At 37.6% G+C, this 18,409-nt stretch overlaps 1 long non-coding RNA gene across 1 annotated transcript in view; it reads right to left on the bottom strand.

Moving 5' to 3' along the window:
- The window catches only part of LOC149654631 (uncharacterized), a 159,789-nt gene that overhangs the window by 34,171 nt on the left and 107,209 nt on the right, over positions 1–18,409 (bottom strand). The window contains exon 5 of the long non-coding RNA XR_016370703.1: positions 5,909–6,101. This is a non-coding gene — a long non-coding RNA (uncharacterized LOC149654631). The remainder of the gene's footprint in view (positions 1–5,908; positions 6,102–18,409) is intronic.

Below are 18,409 nucleotides of genomic sequence, written 5' to 3'. Positions count from 1 at the left end.
GAACTTTTTAGCGTTGATTATCAGTCAGGAATTTTACTTACAACCCGTAATACTATAATCTCGAGAATCCTTAAAACCTCGACTTATTTTCAGGGTTTAAAATAGTTAAAAGGAGTTCAAAACTCAAAGTTCGAGTTATAAGCAGCCTTCTGGTCCTGCGATGAACCGTAAAAACTTATTAAATTACGGGCCATTATTCAAACGCCAATTTCTCTTCTACGTGTTCTTTGCTTGATTCGTTATAAAGAGGGGAAGGGGGAGGGGGAAGAAACATTCTTAGTTAAGTAGACTCGTTCTTTTCGAACCCGCCCCCATTAAGACGCCAACCATTTAAAATCTTCTCAACACTAATAAATAGAAAAGGACTTAAAATCATACTGAGACGACGTAACTTAGGTAAAAATTGTTCGCCCTATGGGTACAGTCTCGCGTACGTGTATTTACGAATTTAGGGAGGTAAGCTAATTTTTGTATTAATTAATTAATTAATTTCCATTAGATAAATTCTTAATTGCTTTAATTATATTTAATTTAATTAGTTTAATGTATATTGTAAGCAAATTCTTATTTTTATTGCCTTTGGACTGGTGGTAAACAAAGTGATTGAATTTTATTATTTTTTTTTCTTTGAAATTAATGTTTTTAACTGTATTATTATTTTAATTAATATTAATTAATTAATTAATTAATAAAATATGGTCATAAATAACATAATTATTTTAATGTTTGTGCATTTCAATTAAGAAAATTCTTACTCCTTAATTAACATTAACACTAAATAAATGTTAAAACACGTGACAAAGATAATAAAACATTGGCACATAGATCCAACTCCAAGACAACAACAAACAACATAAATAAAGTTTAACTAAAAAAACGTTTAGCATTAGCAATTTAGGATTAAAATTAAATTCTACCTACGTTATTAGATCTTGTTTACTATCAGCGTTAACCTATAAGACATTAGATACCTTTACTAACTCAAAAACAGTCGTAAATATGGGAATTAAAGAATGATACCAGCTTGAATTGCCATAAACATCTACAGTCGAGTAAATCCTAAATACGGACAAATTTGGCCTAAAATTTATACGATCCCCACGCTTCTTATCAGCCCCAAAAGGAAATAAATGTTCTTTACGCCACTTTCATATAAATTAAACGCCTTTTTTAAGTAAGACTATATAATATCAGTATAATTCCATTTTACTTGCCCGGTTCTTTCCCAGTGTTTATCGCGGTCTGTATCGAGGGGTACAGTCTGCGGCGCGGCAGATACCAACCAACTGAACTGAACTAACTAACCAAGAGTTGCTGCAGTGCATTGACAACTCGCGTTATATCTTTCACGAATTTACAGATAAACTTACTTGCAATGGGGACTTAAATCTCTGTAAATCTTTTTAAAAAAATCACGGGCGAGTATAAAGCATTGATTTTTTGGTGGCTATATAGAATCACGTGGCCTCCGTGTCTAATTTTGTTAAGTAGTGTCTTCCTACACACGCCGCGGTTATGGGATCATGATAGTTGTAAATAAGCTGATGTGTTCAGCCCTTATTAACAGTGATATGCTATAGAGAAGGTCGGATAACACGGTTTATATCAGCTGATGTGGTATACATTTTTTTGGGGGATATTATATAGTTAAGGATAATTGATCAAATTACTGATTTAATTTGAAATAAAGGGGATGATTTACATATTCTTCCATATGCATGGTATTAAACTGAAATTTAGTTGTTTGCTACTATTAAAGATTAAATATTGCTATGAAGGATTGAACTTGTAACATTGATTTCAAGGTTTATGTACTGCGGTTAATGCAGAGTTTAAGAAACTTTCAAAAGCAGGAATCCATACAGCTTATAAGAATCACTGTGTACACATTTCTCCCTTGTTAATTTCTATGCGGGTTTAGTGGGCCGGGCTTGAAAACTATCCGTTACTACGTCTCATATCTCTTACATGACGTTTTTCCTAATTGTGATTTCATTTGTTGCGAGGTCAGGCGATCGCCCAATGTTGAACACTTAGCGACATAAATTATTTATGATACATAATGATAAGTCTGGTTCTTCCAACAAAACCCGCCTAGATACGTTTAGTGAAAATGATTACACAATGGTTCCAATTAGCTGTATTCATTGTTGACAAAAGAGAATTTTAATATCTGCATTAAGACTTTTGGGTAGTATTAACCAACTATATATACCATCTCCCGTGTTTTCCTACTACTAACCCCGCTATGATGTGTTTATGAAACGTCTATAGTTTTTTGTCATGTTATTTGGCTTAGCATTACGAAGCTATAGCGTAACGCAATAAATCGCGGTTAAATTAGTCGCATATTATCACACTTTGGCTTCCAAACCCATTAACTATTTGATAACAAGTTAAGATACTTCGGCCAAACGTTCTTATATCGCAAAGGAGGAGAGGCTCTATGGGTTCGAAACCTACACTAATCCAGCTTAAAAGGTCATACTGACAATTTTTCTACGCGGTTAAAGTAGAAATGAAACCAAAGATTCAATTTGAAACTGCATTCTGTACTTCGGTCTCATCCAATACCATACTTTTACTTCAAGAAGCGATATCTAGTTTACTAGGGAGAAGGTATAAGATGCCTAAGTATTCGCGTCAGGCCATAGTCCCAGTCCCCTCTTTCAAAATACAAGGGGGGACGTAAAAGGAGGCCGGGCTATTTCGCTGCCTCTCCACAGTCGGGAAATATGACTGTAATTTTTCGTCATTCGCGTCGCGTTGACGTCAGTTTTCAAGAACCAATGAGATGCATGCAGCTGGTTGTAATTTATAGGCGGGGATTAACTCCGGACCTACTATACGTTTGGACTGGAGATAAAGCTGGAAATGCGGCGAGTTTATACCTTCTCCCTAATAAACTAGATATCACTTCTTTATGTTATGTTGTTTACTATTATAAATAAAATCAAAAGGTGGTTGCATTTCTACTTTGAAAGAAGGTGGGAAAGGTAAATTTATGTGGTAGTATCTTCTGGTTTTCGTTATAAGTTTCAGTTGGCGATACGGGCTCCTTGTTACGGCATGATTACACCCTTCTCTTTGGCGCTGTTAAGGTATTATGCCCCTTTTTTCTTTGCAGCTAGTAATCGGCCATATAAAACCTTTATCGAATAGACCACTTAAACCGTGCCGGAACGCTCCCGTATAAGAATTTTAAGGCTTTTTAAAGTTTTATCGTAATCTCGCTGGCGAAAGATTGTAGCAAATTTATGGCGTTGGGATAGGCCCTATCCGAACGGGCCTTTTTTTACGTATGGGGTATCAACATAGTCCTATATAACTCTTGGTAAGTATTGGTCTACCGTAGGGCTACCTTAAGGTATCGGCAGTGTAAAAGAGACTACAGCGCCACCTATGCATAAAAGTATCTCCTACAAATAGGGATGTTTTGAGCAGTTCTTTTAAAAGTTTTCAGTATCAACATAGTCCTATATAACTCTCCCAAAGTATTGGCTTGCCGTAGGGCGTAAGGTTTCGGAGGTAGACGAGACTACAGCGCCATCTATGTTTAAAAGTATCTACTACAAATAGAGATTGTTCGAGCAGTTCTTTTAAAAGTTTTCAGTATCAAAGGTATTATTGGGGGTTCCTGAAGTACAAATTGAAAATTTATTTTCAATATTAACGTCTATGGGGTGAAAATTTCGCCGCTAGATGGCGCCAAAAGCCTTTCATGGAGGGGGGAGTAATTTTTCTTACTAACCTTAGCCATTGGACAGCATCGGATAAAGTATGTTCCTAAAATTGTAAGGACAAACACTGCCTACAAATTGGGGAAAAATATAGGCAAGGCCTACTTGATTTTCCTTACACGTTTGAAGCGGGTTACGGGTTAACATGCATTAGACTGTAGCACCATCTTCACTTTCGACGCATACTTATGGACAGTATTCCAGGGTTATGAGCAGACCAACCCCTATGGACTCCTCACAAATTTGGTGGCCTGCGGTAATGTTACGCGGGGCTTTTTCTCGGTTTGAAATAGTTACATTCCTTCACATCTCTATGGGTTTTTTCTAAAAAGGTTTAACTCATGAATTTTGAAGCAACCTCCTACACTGCTGTATTATAACATTCCTTATATTGAAAATTTATTAATCAAGGCGTGGGAAGAAGTGACATTTGCCTTAAAGACGGCCAAGTGTTGGCATCCTCATTTTAATCAATATTTTTAACAGCTTAGGTTATAGCCAGTTTTAATATTTGAAGCTGCCATTTTCCAAAATGGAGGTGTTTTGGGAAAATCTTTCATATAGAGTACTAACTACATCCCTAGCAATCACATTTAATTACACAAATATACTATGTCTTAAATAATCAGTTTGCAAAAATAGAAAACCCAAATAGATGAAAAATTCCGAAACTTCTCCAAGATGGCACAATTTTCAATCCGATTCTTAATTAAACTCATTAAAAAACTTAAACACATATCAGGGGATGGTATGTCGCAACGCCTACGAAATATATTATATTTAAAATTAAAGTAACTCCTCCCATTTAGGGATTTTGATATCAACGATCCCCCCGTGTAATCTAATGACATCCTCAAAATTCTTTAAATTCCAATCCAATCTTGGTAACTTTCTCAAAATATTAAATATTTTTCTCAAGATATTAAAGGTCGGGATATTGAAAAATTATACCGGGCGGTATATGTAAATTTAATCTGGGCCCTTTCGGCAGACAGCATCTCCTTTACAACTAGCAAAGGGATAGTACACGCCTAGCGTGTCAATCGATCATTAATTTTGGATACAAACACGATATTATTTTTCAATATAATATAAAAAAAAGTAAGCATTTAAATAATCTTTAGTTAAATGCCCGGCGTCATGAAGTAAACGACACAGGTTTGACGTTATCCTGTCGCTACAGAGAAACGTCGGATTTAAACCAATCAGAAACCAACACATTTATGACGTCATCATTCAGTCAAAAGGCCTATTACATAATCCATCTTAAAAATATTTTCTAGACTAAACCGGGTGTGCTCTTTGGGTCAATAAAACTAACTTATTATGTTAAATTTTCGAATTTTGATGCAGTTAAAACTATCATAACCTTTATGTAAGTCTTCAGGAACCTCTACTATCCCTTTAAATATGTCCAATCAGGTGCGATGTGTTAATGTAATTGGTATTCCTGAAATGACCCTATCTATTATGTCCACCTCTGGCGAATTGGCGATCGACAAGAATGTTTAGAGAAAAATCTCGTTGTACATTAAAAATGAAAAGTTAAATCCGGGATCTATTTTTTTTAATACTGTAACTCTATACTAATGGACATGAGTGTAATGCAGAAAAAAAGGAGTTCTACTTGCTATAAACGATAAAATATGCCGAAAATATGTTTAGGGGCATCGTGGGATAGAGAGTGAAGAGTGAAACAAGATGAGCGGGACATACTAATCGTTTCACATTGAAGTCAGCGTGTTTAGGTCGTTTTTACAAGATGGCCGCCGATTCAAATAAAAAATAAGCGGTTAGAATATAATGCTTGTCCAAAAATTAGGGAAAAGAAACAAAAGATGTTCCATGCATGGTTTGCTATTTTCACTTTGAGATATCCGTTGGAACGTTGGTTCGAGCTTACACAGCACCAACTACAAAAACAGCATCTACAACTACTGCATCACTACTGTATAATTGTATTACCTTCACCAAAAACCATATTTGGTTCGCTTAAAGTCGAACAATTACTACTACAACAGCATCTACAACTACTACTACGTAACTGTACAATTGTACTATCTTCACCAAAAACCATATTTTTGGGAGAAGATAAAAGATGGTTTTGGTATGCGGTTGTGGAGACAAAAATTTGAAGAAGAGAAGAAAAAAAAACAGCGGGCGCATACCTTTCTCATCTTTCTCTGGTAGTCTCCTAGTTTTTACGACGAGTATCCGAAGTCAGTCGAAGAGTCGAGTAATGGGCCCGAGGCATCCTTATCCTTAGCGCAGGTGATACCCCCAACGCCGAACCATCACTAACGTCAGCAAAGACCCTTTAATTCCGATGGATTTTAATACCCCAACTCCTTCACGCTACTTCTGAAATACATAAATTATTTTTGTTATTACTCCAAATTTTTTGGGTAATCCTAGACATCTAGGTAACATAATTAAATACAGGGTTTTCCATAAAAAGTAATTAAGAGTAAAGAAGTGCAGTGGACCTGTTCAATGGGCAATACATTTTGAGTGGAAAATGTAACTTCGATGACCAATTTTCAAACAAGAGACACCGTTTAAAAGTTAGGATTACAGTGTTTTACGGATGACCCCTTAATAAAATTAAATTAGCATGGTTTCTTAATTAAATTTAAGGGGTCACCCCTAAAACACTCCAATCATAACTTGTTTATCCGAAAAATGACATAAGTTATATTTTTGACTCAAATTTGATTCATCACAGAACAGTCCCATTTAAAGGACAAGATGCGATGAAAAGAGTTCAACTGAAAACCGAGCGAGGACTACCACTTATCAGGGGCTATTATTAACTTCACCTGACTATGATTACCTGATTTAGAGGACTAGAATCACACACCTTCATGCACCTTAGAAAAACAACATTTATCCACGTAACTTCAACCAATAAATATTTGTTAGACAATAAAGTAAATAGAATATTTTTTCTTTGCGGGATCATGAAGGTTACGCGCGAGAGATGTCTTGCCCACCATTTTTTTTTATAAAAAAAAGAGTGTGAAGTAAGAGAAGACGCATTCCAATCCAAAGATTTATCACCAGTCCCCCGGCAATAGATCAAGCCTGGAGGTGAAGATGGTCGGTCACCATGCACCATCTTCTTGAGAGTTCTTGGTGGGGATATTAAAAAATACATAAGACGTCTTCGGTGTAGAAAGAAAGAGAGAAGAGGGGTTATTATAAAACTTTCTTCTACCGTAAGGGGGCAGTGAATACGTTACGATGGGCGTGGTACGTTCTAATCTTTCGTCGTTGCGACTACTAGCATCGTAGCACGCACGCAGTTCTTCTAAACTTCGCTTCGAGGCAGAGATTTCTTTATTCAAGATGGCTTTCGCTTTTAACAGAACCGTGGAATCCCACTCTCTCCCATTGCGTACTTTTTCTGGTTCCTCAACGTAATGAGGGTTAAGGCGAAAGCACTATTATGTATACTTGTGTAAGAGATAGGCAACGTGATAGATTCGTATGATCAAGTAAACAGTTGCCAACTTGACATTTTACTGTGCTTATATACGGTGTGTTGTTTTAGGTCAGATAGGGTTTGGTTGGGTCTAAGTCTAGGTAGGGTTCGGTTGGGGTTGAGTCTAGGTAGGGTTCGGTTGGGGTTGAGTCTAGGTAGGGTTCGGTTGGGGTTGAGTCTAGGTAGGGTTCGGTTGGGGTTGAGTCTAGGTAGGGTTCGGTTGGGGTTACGTCTAGGTAGGGTTGAGTTGGGGTTAAGTCTAGGTAGGGTTTGGTTGGGGTTAAGTCTAGGTGGGGTTAGATTGGGTTTGAGTCTAGGTAGGGTTTGGTTTGGTTGGGGTTGAGTCTAGGTAGGGTTTATTTGGGATTGAGTCTAGGTAGGGTTTAGTTAGGGTTGAGTCTAGGTAGGGTTTAGTTAGGGTTGAGTCTAGGTAGGGTTCGGTTGGGGTTAAGTCTAGGTAGGGTTCGGTTGGGGTTAAGTCTAGGTAGGGCTCGGTTGGGGTTAAGTCTAGGTAGGGTTCGGTTGGGTTAAGTCTAGGTAGGGTTCGGTTTGGGCTGAGTATAGGTAGGGTTTAGTTTGGGGTTGAGTCTACGTAAATTTTGGTTCGGTAAATGCAATCTGATTTTATAACCCTTGATATCAAATGTCTTATAATTCAAACTGGAAGGACATACTCGAAGAGGTCCAAGAAAAACCTTTTAATAAGAAAGTCCGTGTATCCACCTTGTTCATAAAAATAAAAGTAGATATTTTTCAAACGACAGAGAAGAGTAATAATCTGATTCCCCCTTAACCCCACCCCGAGCAGCTAGCGTCTTCCCCGTCGAGATCTCTCGCATACCTGAGGACCAGATTCCAGCGCGAGACCCCGACGAGACCCACCGGGAGAGAGGGGTGAAAGCTTCAACCAAAAGAGAAAACGTAGGCCCTTCTTCTCTGGACCAAGAAAAGCACGAAGGCCGCCAGCTATAAAATGCAATCAGAAGTTAGGGACTAATATACTGGGAAGTATAATTCTCAAAGGATATTCGAAACCATCTCTCTCTTAGTCAACTACACACACAGCGCCCCCTATATATGGCGATTTTCGTGTTTCGGGGGAAAGTTTTGATTTGCGTGATTGAAGTGAAGAACTAATGAAAGTTTTAAGGGTGTACGATTTCAGTTGGGCAATGAGAAACGATCCAGGAACAGCAGTGCGATCTGGGAATTCAAGAAACTCGAGTTTCAGTGGATAGATGGCGGCAGCACCTTTTCGATGTAAGATAGGGGTAGGCAACCCATTGTATCGGGACATACAAGGGGGGGGGTTGATACATTGCAATCCGTCTCTGCGCTCTCTCATGATACAAAAAGACTACTGCGCAGGCACCCCAAAGCGATATTGAAGGCAAAGCTTCACCCTCGTGTCTTCCCCTCTCAGTTCCATCTTCTCATGCTCTATTTTGACAAAACAGGAATGGGTACTGTACTTCTAAGGATGTAATTCAAAAACTTCAGATGGAATTGATGAGAGGGGATGCGTTAAATATTTCTCTGTCTCCCCGCTTTGGAAATAAGAAAGATGACGAAGATGATCCCAGTTGTAGCCGCGCAGTCTGGCAAAGCTAGGAAGCGGAGAAAAAGATTTTTTTTTTATCTCTTCGCGACACGCGAGCTGTAGGAAAGAGGGCAAGCATCCGTGACGAGAGATACCCCGCAGTCTACCCATTCCAATCCACAAAACTAAAGACCCGAGGTATAGTTGAATGTGCCCCCCTGCTATGCCTGGTCACTGTCTTGCCTCTACGCTCAGTGGACCAAGCATAGAAGTGGATTACTCGAAGTAACTAGTTAGGAAAACCGGTGAAATCGGAGTAGAAGGGTTTCGAACTTGTAAACACCTATAGGTCAACTAAAAACAAAAACCATGGTTTTTGAAATCTTCAAACAGATCATTGCCTTATCAAACGATGGTATAAATGTACCATCTTAACCCTATATCATCTAGCAGACGACACTGAGTCCTCCATTTTGAAAAAGATCTATTCTAGGACTACCTTAGACTACAAAGAAGGTCTCTACTATACGTGTTATCCCTTTCATCGAACTAATTAATTTGCATGCCTAAAAAGGTTGCCGGATGCAATACATACTTGAGAAATCGATATGAAGTTTATACAAAATTGAAAGTTTGTAACTTAAGCCTAAAAAATAAATGAATAAAAAAGAACACATAACGAAATTAGATAATTAGGGCTTTAAGAAGATAATTGACCTTCACGCGTGATCAAGCATCGATGCATTGCCGTTTAAATTTCAAGTAAAAACACACCCCAACTCCCCTTACGTAAAATGATGGACAGATACGAGAGAAATGTACTTTGACTTTAATTTGACCAAGTCTCAAGTTAAACATAACTGAAAGCCCGGCTGAGAAAGGTCAATGTAAGTTGAAAGTAAATTCAAAGCGAGATTCCTTCGAATGCGTCCATCGCCTGTTAACTTTCCTAAAGAAATAGTCCTAGAATCATTCAAGTATGGACTAGAAAGTACTAAACCAAAGAAAACCTTAACGGACTGCAGAGAAAACGAGTAGTTCAGTGGGAATCAGTCAGAGGGCCTGACAACACTGCACTGAAATTAAATCTGTGAGAGAGAGAGAAGAGGAAATTCCCCTACCCCCTTAATCCCAAGTGTACAGATCGCAATTCTTTTGAAAAGTCCGAGGGTCAAATAGAGTCTGGTGTTTGACCACCTTATTGTCTTAAGACTAAAGGAACATGTCTTATGTGGACATCAAAGACCACCAAACAATACAGACCATCCAAATTTGGTTGTGCAGGATTGGTAAATTTGAAGCCCCAAGCACATACCGTCCTATCAATGTTCCACCTTAACCCTAAATCAAGCAGACGACACTTCCCAACACCCCGTTTGAAAAGGGTCTGTAACACGTGAAGACACTCGCATTCCGTATTTCCGTTACATAGTTTAACAGTCCTGTGTTAAGGGAGGAGACGCTGGATTTCGTATAAACTTTTTAAGATCTTGATGAATAGCGTGGACGGCCGGCGGAGGGATTTTTTCCCCCTCCATCTCCCTACCCCCCCCCCCTGTTCCAGAGGCATCTCCAGTCGTCTATACCACCTGTAAATTGTCACTCTAGTCACGCGCCACAATTTCTATACCTCTCTTTCTCTAAGCCTTGGTCCTAATGGTAAACCCCCCTTAATGAATTTTGTTATTTGGCAGTGCCTTTTGCTAGCATCGCAAAGTAATTAGAGTTGATCGTTTCTAAAGACTTTGTTTTAAAAGAGGAACAAGATGTTTTAGAAGACAATAGAATCTGCTAAATGGTAAAAAAAATATTGACAGTTCCTCTAGTCTTTTATAAGGTGGGTATTTACGAAATTATCTTGGTAATTAGGTAATTACTTCATCGGGAAAAAAAAGGTGCAATGACATTTAACTTTAATTACGTTTAAAAAGTTTGAAATCAATAATTTAAAATTGAGATAGTAACAAAGTATCAAAAGTAAATATTAACTCTAAGTAATAAAATAACCCTTTTAATGTCTTAGCTTATAAAACTGCAAGGTGGTTTGGTTTGGACATGCCGTTGTCAGTCAAGACATATCTACATAATACCCTACTATACCTGTAGCCTATAGCAATAAAAATAGCCTGGCAATTACACTTAAGAATTTTTAGATACAATTTAAATATTTACTGGGGGATTAAGTTCTAACCCTAATCCATCTATGGATGGCAGCATGTAGTTCCACCCTCCCCTGGAAGGAAATACCGCAAATATGCCATCTAGAAATTCAGAAGGACATTAGCGTACCGTCTAATATACCGAGGGGCTCTTTACTACGCGCGTAATATCAAAAAAGAATTACAATATACATAAGATGCATGGAAACGAAGGAACAAGGTAGTAGTTATCCCCTTGGCGCTTAGTATCGGTGTCTCCTTTGACAAGTTTTTTTTTATTATTGCATACAACCATTATTTCTTGATGGGCCGAATTAATGAGGTCTTATGCAGAGAGAAAGAGTTGATGAATCGAGCCCTTTTCTGCTCTCACTCTCTCTCTCTCGAAAATTCTCAAAATAATTGCTTTGGACGTTCCAATCCTTTAAGACAGCCCCTTATTGACGTAAAAGGATATTTAGCAATTTTTAAGATGGGTAATATAATTTTGAGGTACGCGTCTGTCTGGATTGTTTTTGGAAGTCCGCTGTTTGAATACTTATCCTACAGGTGTATATCAATTTATTTAAAGGTATAGGGTGTTTGGTAATGATTACTTGAAGGTTTTGATAAGGTTTAAATACACCAAATGTACCAACAAAAAAAAATTAAAACAACTCTATTAGTTTTGTTATTAAAAAATATTTAAAATATTAAATAAAACTAAAAATGAAATATTTTCTTGACTGACTGATAACAAACATTTAGTCCAAACCGTTTAACCTAGGACGCTGAAATTTTGCAGGGACGTTACTCATAAATAGAAGGTACATACTGGAAAATATTTTTTAAATCCGCCGCCATCTTGCAAAATGGCAGTCAAAAATGTAAAATACTTTCTTTTACATACATTTCAAAAGATTTTATAACTTGAATAACTATATTCTATAGACTGCCATTACTGGTAAACTTTTGGGGGCCATGTTTTAAAATGGCGGTTATTAGAAAAGCAACCAAATTACACTGACAAACAACACAGGGCCGTCCAATTTACCGCGTAATCGCTGCAGTTATGTCACTGTGGGACATCTTGTTACTTAACTATTAATAAATTCCGGTTATAATTTATTTTAATTTCATGACATTGAATGCGTATCTATCGTGTTATTGCAGCTATAGCTCATGCACCACATCGCATCCAACCCGCTCTCGGTGGTGAAAACGCAAAGACCATAATGGTAGGAGGGGACATAACAAAACTGCGCCGCATATCGCCAGATTGAATCTAACTTTAACCTAAACATCCAACGAAATCATTAAAACAATGACAGAAATCAAAGATGATGAATCGTTTCTTACGAAGCGACGCGATGCGATGCGATGCGAGCTGAGCCCGCATTTGATTTTTAATGACGATCGCGTGATGTGAAAACATTTTTTTTTATTACAGAATTATTAACTAGGCATAGATTTAATGTAATCTCGTGTATATTTATATATATATTTTCATCCAAGATGAAGTGTAGCTCTGAATTGTCAATTTTGTGATTGACGACTTCATTGCACAAAAGAAAAATACAAACTAATACAGAGGGTTTTAGGTTTTGAATATGGATTTATAAATAAATTGCCACCTAAATTATTTATTGTAAATATTAATCAAGACTTCAAGAACGATTGTAAACAATATTTTCTAAACTAAATTTAACAGTTAAGTCACATATTGTGCCTACCATAAGTTTATAAGATATGTTTACCATAAGTTTGTCACTGGTAACTTAGAAACTGGAGCTTGCCATGAAGTGAATGAGGTAAAGCGAAGGTGACCTGGTGACTAGGGCGCTGTCAAAGGCTTAGTACAGACTAAATAGGACCTAGATGGAAGTCCTGCAACATTAATCACCGAGTGTAGGACTTCACGTCGCTTGTCGTTCTCGAACTAGTCATCTCGAGCTGTAAGTCTACGAAGTATAGGTAGTGTCATACTTAGGGAAGGACCATATCACTTATAAACTTATGATTGTACAACATTCCCAATAACATACTAAGTTTTATCATTGCAGCGCATGCTTAATTACTGAGTGAGTATCCCCTCGATATGCGCTACCTTTAAAAAAAATTCACCGTTAACTGCATTCATAACATAATGAAGGATAGAAGACCCATATATTACAGGTTAGGAAATAAAATTACAATCCATTAGGTAAATTCAAGACATATATACATATATTGGTGCCGATGCGAGTATAGGACCTGGAGTTTTAAATTGGGGTGTTTATGATATAGAAATATAATTTCTCGTGAACGTGCGTCGGCCATTAAGAACTCGTTTGCAAGCCCCGCCGCGTGTGCCCAAAACATTATACATATCATGAACTCTAATTTGACTAAACACATCCTCCTATAGTAAGAATGGAGATTAAAACAAGGTGAGAAAGCCCTATCAAAGCCCCTTACTTTCTATGCGATCAAAGCAACATTAACTGTGTGCAAAAAATTAATTCTACCCTTACGCGGTAGAATTATCATTCAGAAAAACTTTATTAGCATTTAATGTGTAGTTATGCAAAACTTTATATATAGACGGTTCAAAGTACAATCGGTTCTGTGAGAGATTTTGAGTGGGAAATATAATACATTTTTATTTGTGGGGCATCGTTTAAGAGTTATTATTGGAGTTTTTTATGGATGACCCCTTAAATTTAACTAATAAATTGTAAGGCAATAATTGCCAATTTATTTAAGGGGTTATACATAAAACACTCTAATACAAAATATTATATTATTCACATTTTCGACTCAAACGGTCCTCATAGAATCGGAGAATCCACTGTACTTAATTGGGTCTCAATAGTTACCCATTTTGAAACAGCCTGTATAATTATTTAAACGGCATTACAAACAATAACGAACCAAACCAAAAAGGAGTTCCACCCGAATCGTATCATACCAATAACCCACAAAAATTCACAACTCCCAGGGATTTAAAATTAAAAAAATATTAGTGGTAAAAAGTGTTCGGGGGGTATATTACAAAGGGAAATACAAGTATAAATTAAACATTTAGACCTTATTTGAATGTAACCTAGTGAAATTCAAGTTCAGTAATAAATAACAAATAGCCCCGCGCGTTTTTATGCAAAAACTGCGCCACTGAAACGACGGTTAATGTACTTATTACTCGATTGTTTCAATGCTTGGGTATCACCATCATCAGTAAGAGGGTCGTGTAAGCATGCATTGCGTTAAGAAAAAGCGAAACGTTTTTAGGGATCATTAGCGATGGCGGTAGGGGATTACGGGGGGGGGGGGAATTGCCTCCATTTTGGAATAAATTAAGCTAGGAGCTATAGCTAAGGTAGGAGGAGCGGATAGAAATTTTACAGGTGCAACTTTTATAGGCATGAAGAAGATTTGAAAGTTGAAACGGGAGGAGGACCAAGCTAGGGACTGAAAGCGAGCGAGCGAGCCCGAAGGGACAAACAATTTTCGAATACATTTCCATGATGCCAACCCCAAAAACCTATCGAGATTCTACGCCGCTCGGACCTTATAACGTTAAGAATTAAAAAAATAATAAAAAAATTAAAATTTATTTCATCGCAAGATCCGGGTTGTGTGCAAATTTCGGAGCAATTTTTTTAACTGAAATATGTCGTATCTACAATTTTGCAATTTTCACTTTAGATGTACTTATAAATAGAGTACTATTATAATATCCCACGCGGTGTTTCTCAAAAAAAAATCTCTTAAATATATTTGGGATTACTTTTGAGATAAGCTATTTCTCAAAATTGTCAAGTAAACCAATCAATTCCCTCAAAACTTCTCAAGGATGAGAAGTATACATGTCTTTCTCTGTTTCTCAAATAGCATTAAACAAAAAAAAACCAAACAAAATCCGCCTTCTCAAAATCATAACACACGCAACAACTCTCGAAAATATCATCTCAAAATAAAAAAAATGTATTTAATTTCTCAAAATTGCATCACAAAATTAGAATTTGTAAATCTTTTCTTAAAAAACGCAGCTCAAAATGGCAATATTAGATTATTTTCTCAACAACCCTCGAAAATACCATCTCAAAACCAAAAATTTTTAAATAATTTCTCAAAATTGCATCTAAAATTTAAAGCCCGTAAATCATTTCTTATAAATTGCATCTCAAAATGGCAATATGCGAATATTTGCCCCAAATAATCATAACCCAATTATAATTTTGTAAAAATGTCAACTCAACTTTCGCGTATGCAATATTTGATAACTCGCAAATGCCGATCTAAAATTAGAACTTCTTGGAAAGATAATTCGACTAAAAATAAATGGCGGTAGTTACTTCATATTTATCCTTAAGTCCATTTAAAAAAAGGAAAGGTGAGTTCCGATCTGTAGTGCTCGGCACGTACTCGGTAGCCGGGCGGTTCCACAAATGGCCCGCGTAAAACCCTCCTCCTGTTTGACATACGCCGGTGTTACCGTGTTTTAGAAATGACTGAACAGTGATTTCCATCAACGATTAGCTCATAGCCTTATACCTTCTATAGGACAACTTCATTCCGGAACCAGTACTGAATTTTTTAGTCACAGATGGTTGCTGCTTGTCCCGGCGTTGGACCCGACGCTAATTTATTAGCGAAGAGCTGCATGCAGTGTGGACGCGGTGTATGTAACCTTGGTGGAGGGGGCAATTGGATTGGGTGCATTCCGGGGTTACGACAAGTTGCCGCGAGGCAAACGCCGATCGGTCGCCTGAGACAGCGTGGCTACTTTCTCGGACGACAATCCTCGTGGAAGGACTTAAGGTATATTTTAAACTTCCCATCTCTATCTCTCCCTTTTGGTTATGGTTAAGGTTTCTCGTAAATTTAGAATTAGTTACACTCGCGGGTTGGGGTTGGGTTGGTTATAGTTATTACATTACTTCAACAGTGGAATTCAGCTTTTAAAATTAAAACGTATTGCTTCAAATGATTAGACCCAACAAACAAATGAACAAGTTGGTTTGGTATAGTCTCCAGATAAGGGATAGGATCACGTGACTAACAAAGTTCACTACAGTACCATCTGTCGTTGAGCGACGAAAATAAATCTCTTATTTTTCTGATTCGTTTAGAGTCTGACTCGTGGGGTAAAACGGGTTCTGCGCATGGCAAAATCAAGTCAATCAGGTTATCCCTTTCTCACAGCTCAAAACCCGAGCTCTAGATCTGAGCCGCTATAAAAATTCCAAAGATTTGTTGGTTGGGTTTAATCTCATTAAATTGAATACCTATTTACCTCGAATCTATGACTTACGTCACTTCATGACAAGCTCCAGTTTGTAACCAGCGACTAATCGTACGAACTTATGATAAAACTTAACGTCATCAGCAAAAAGAAAATATTGAAGTTCATGTTATAGTTAGGTTTCTTCTATTACATACAATAAAGCACCTTTTAGCTCGATTTAGATAGTGAAACTAAATCAAGGGTATTCAAGGGCTGAAAGTGGTCGGCTTGAAAATTTGAAATCCTTTTCGGTTGTTCCCTTAAAAATTAAACGCAAAGTGGGGGTTGGATTCGGTGGTCAGATGGAAAGAGAGATGAGTTTGGCGCGAGGCGAGCCTTTGGGGGAGAAAGCGGTGGCAGAAGGAATAGGCCACGAGACGCTAGTGGACAACAGGGTCAAGATTAAATGTGGATTATTATGGCTCCTTCCTTTCTTAAAACGGAAGAAACATTGATGGGTATGTGGAGAGTTGACAACAAAGACGTATTTAAATTAAGATATGTCATCAAACAATACGCACCATCCAAATTTGGTATCTTGGACTGGTAACTTTGCGTCCACATACAGTCATATCTATGTTCCGTTTTAACCCTAAATTAAGCAGACGATGTTGCGAGAACACCTTCAAAACTATGAAAACCCAATCTGCAGTGCATAGACGCTCGCCCTAGAGTGTCTCTGTGCCTACAATTAAGGCGATGCGAGGGTGAGGGTAAGGAGAACGTAGGATCTCTTGGAATGATGGTTGGGTTGTGTTCAAAAGTGATCGCTCGGTTCGCCAACCCGGATATGTGGTTTCTCTCTCTATCTCTCTTTACTGCGTCTTCAATGAAGAAGAGAACCCAAAAGACTATCTACTATATATTTCGCCCACACCTTATAACCGAAAAAAAATAAAGAACGAAAAACGCGCCAAGAACCGCCGAACCCCCGTTGGGGGTCATACGTAACTTCTCACCCTCCCCATTTACCGCGTTTCTTAAGTCCTCTCTTAACTCGAAGGTTACCTTTCAAGGGACAGTGACACGTAGTTGAATCTAAACATTTAGAAGCGCTCAAGTATACCCGAGAGGGCCGGTTAAAGCCGGAAAATTGATAGGACGGTATGTTCATTCCCAAGACGTTAGAGAGAACTTCGAACGTTGCCAGTCCTGCACCAAAAGGTGGTCAACACACCAGACTATTTTACCCCCCTACTTTTGAAAATTGTAGACTTAATAACAATAAGTTTTGTCAGTATGTTTTCAACTTCCCTGTGCAAAAAACCGTCCCAAAAATTTCGAGTTGTATTGTCCCTTTACTTGTGGGCAACGTTTTCGGTTCCAGCCTTTTTTCCGTGCCGCGCATTAGCAATCTTGTTTTTTTCTGGCAATTTTTTTTTAAGTTGGACACGAGGTTTAAAGTATTAAGTACATTACAGACCCTCGCAAATAAACAGCTTTCTTGAGCTTCTTAGGATGCAGTCAATTTTTTTCTTTAAAGATGAAAAACCGGTTGGTTGATGAAAAGTAATATTATGTTTATATTTTTTTTAAAAAAAAAGATTTTAAAAAAACCTCTTTTTGAAATTTGAAATTGGCAGTTAAGAAAACTGATTTTTGATACATCTAGTCAATGTATTTATATTCAATAAGATTTAGTTGAATATGTTAAGAATTTCCTATTCCAGACCCTTAATAATTAATACCTAATTAAGAATAACTTTTTAATTGAAATTGAAAGTTGTATAAGAGACATCGAACATTATTTAGTGTTTACAAAGATAGTGTAAACAATCCTTGGTTTCTAACCCCTTAAACACCAGGGCAACGCGAGGCATCTTAGCTTAGAACGTCTAATAGACGACAGCGTCATGATAATATACAAAACTATTCCTTGATATTTGAAAAACATTTTCGCATAGCGTCAAGTTTCCATCAAATTTGAAGAGTAGGAATGTACATGGCCCAATTTCTTCTGTAATATTGAACGCGTTGTGGATTTGTTAACTTAAAAATGTAGACACGACTATAGATTTGACGCGACTGCGTGTAAAAGTCTGTCAAAAGATAACAGCACCAAGGATGGTAGCCGTCTGAATGTCTGCTTTAGAGTTTTAGAGTCCTTCCTAGAGGACAAGGGAATTCATTATTCGGCTTTGTTGACAGTGTTAATACCCCAAGTGCCTTCAGAACTGAGACGATGAGCAGTCTGGTGTTGCGCTCCTTACTTACTTGCTGGCACGCGACTCTTAAGAA

The sequence above is a fragment of the Phalangium opilio genome, unplaced genomic scaffold, assembly GCF_054372755.1.
Source record: "Phalangium opilio isolate 3A_F unplaced genomic scaffold, DU_Popi_V2 ptg000079l_1, whole genome shotgun sequence".
Classification (NCBI taxonomy): domain Eukaryota; kingdom Metazoa; phylum Arthropoda; class Arachnida; order Opiliones; family Phalangiidae; genus Phalangium; species Phalangium opilio.
The sequence above is the reverse complement of the archived record's forward strand: the minus strand, read 5'-3'. Positions and strand labels throughout refer to the sequence as shown.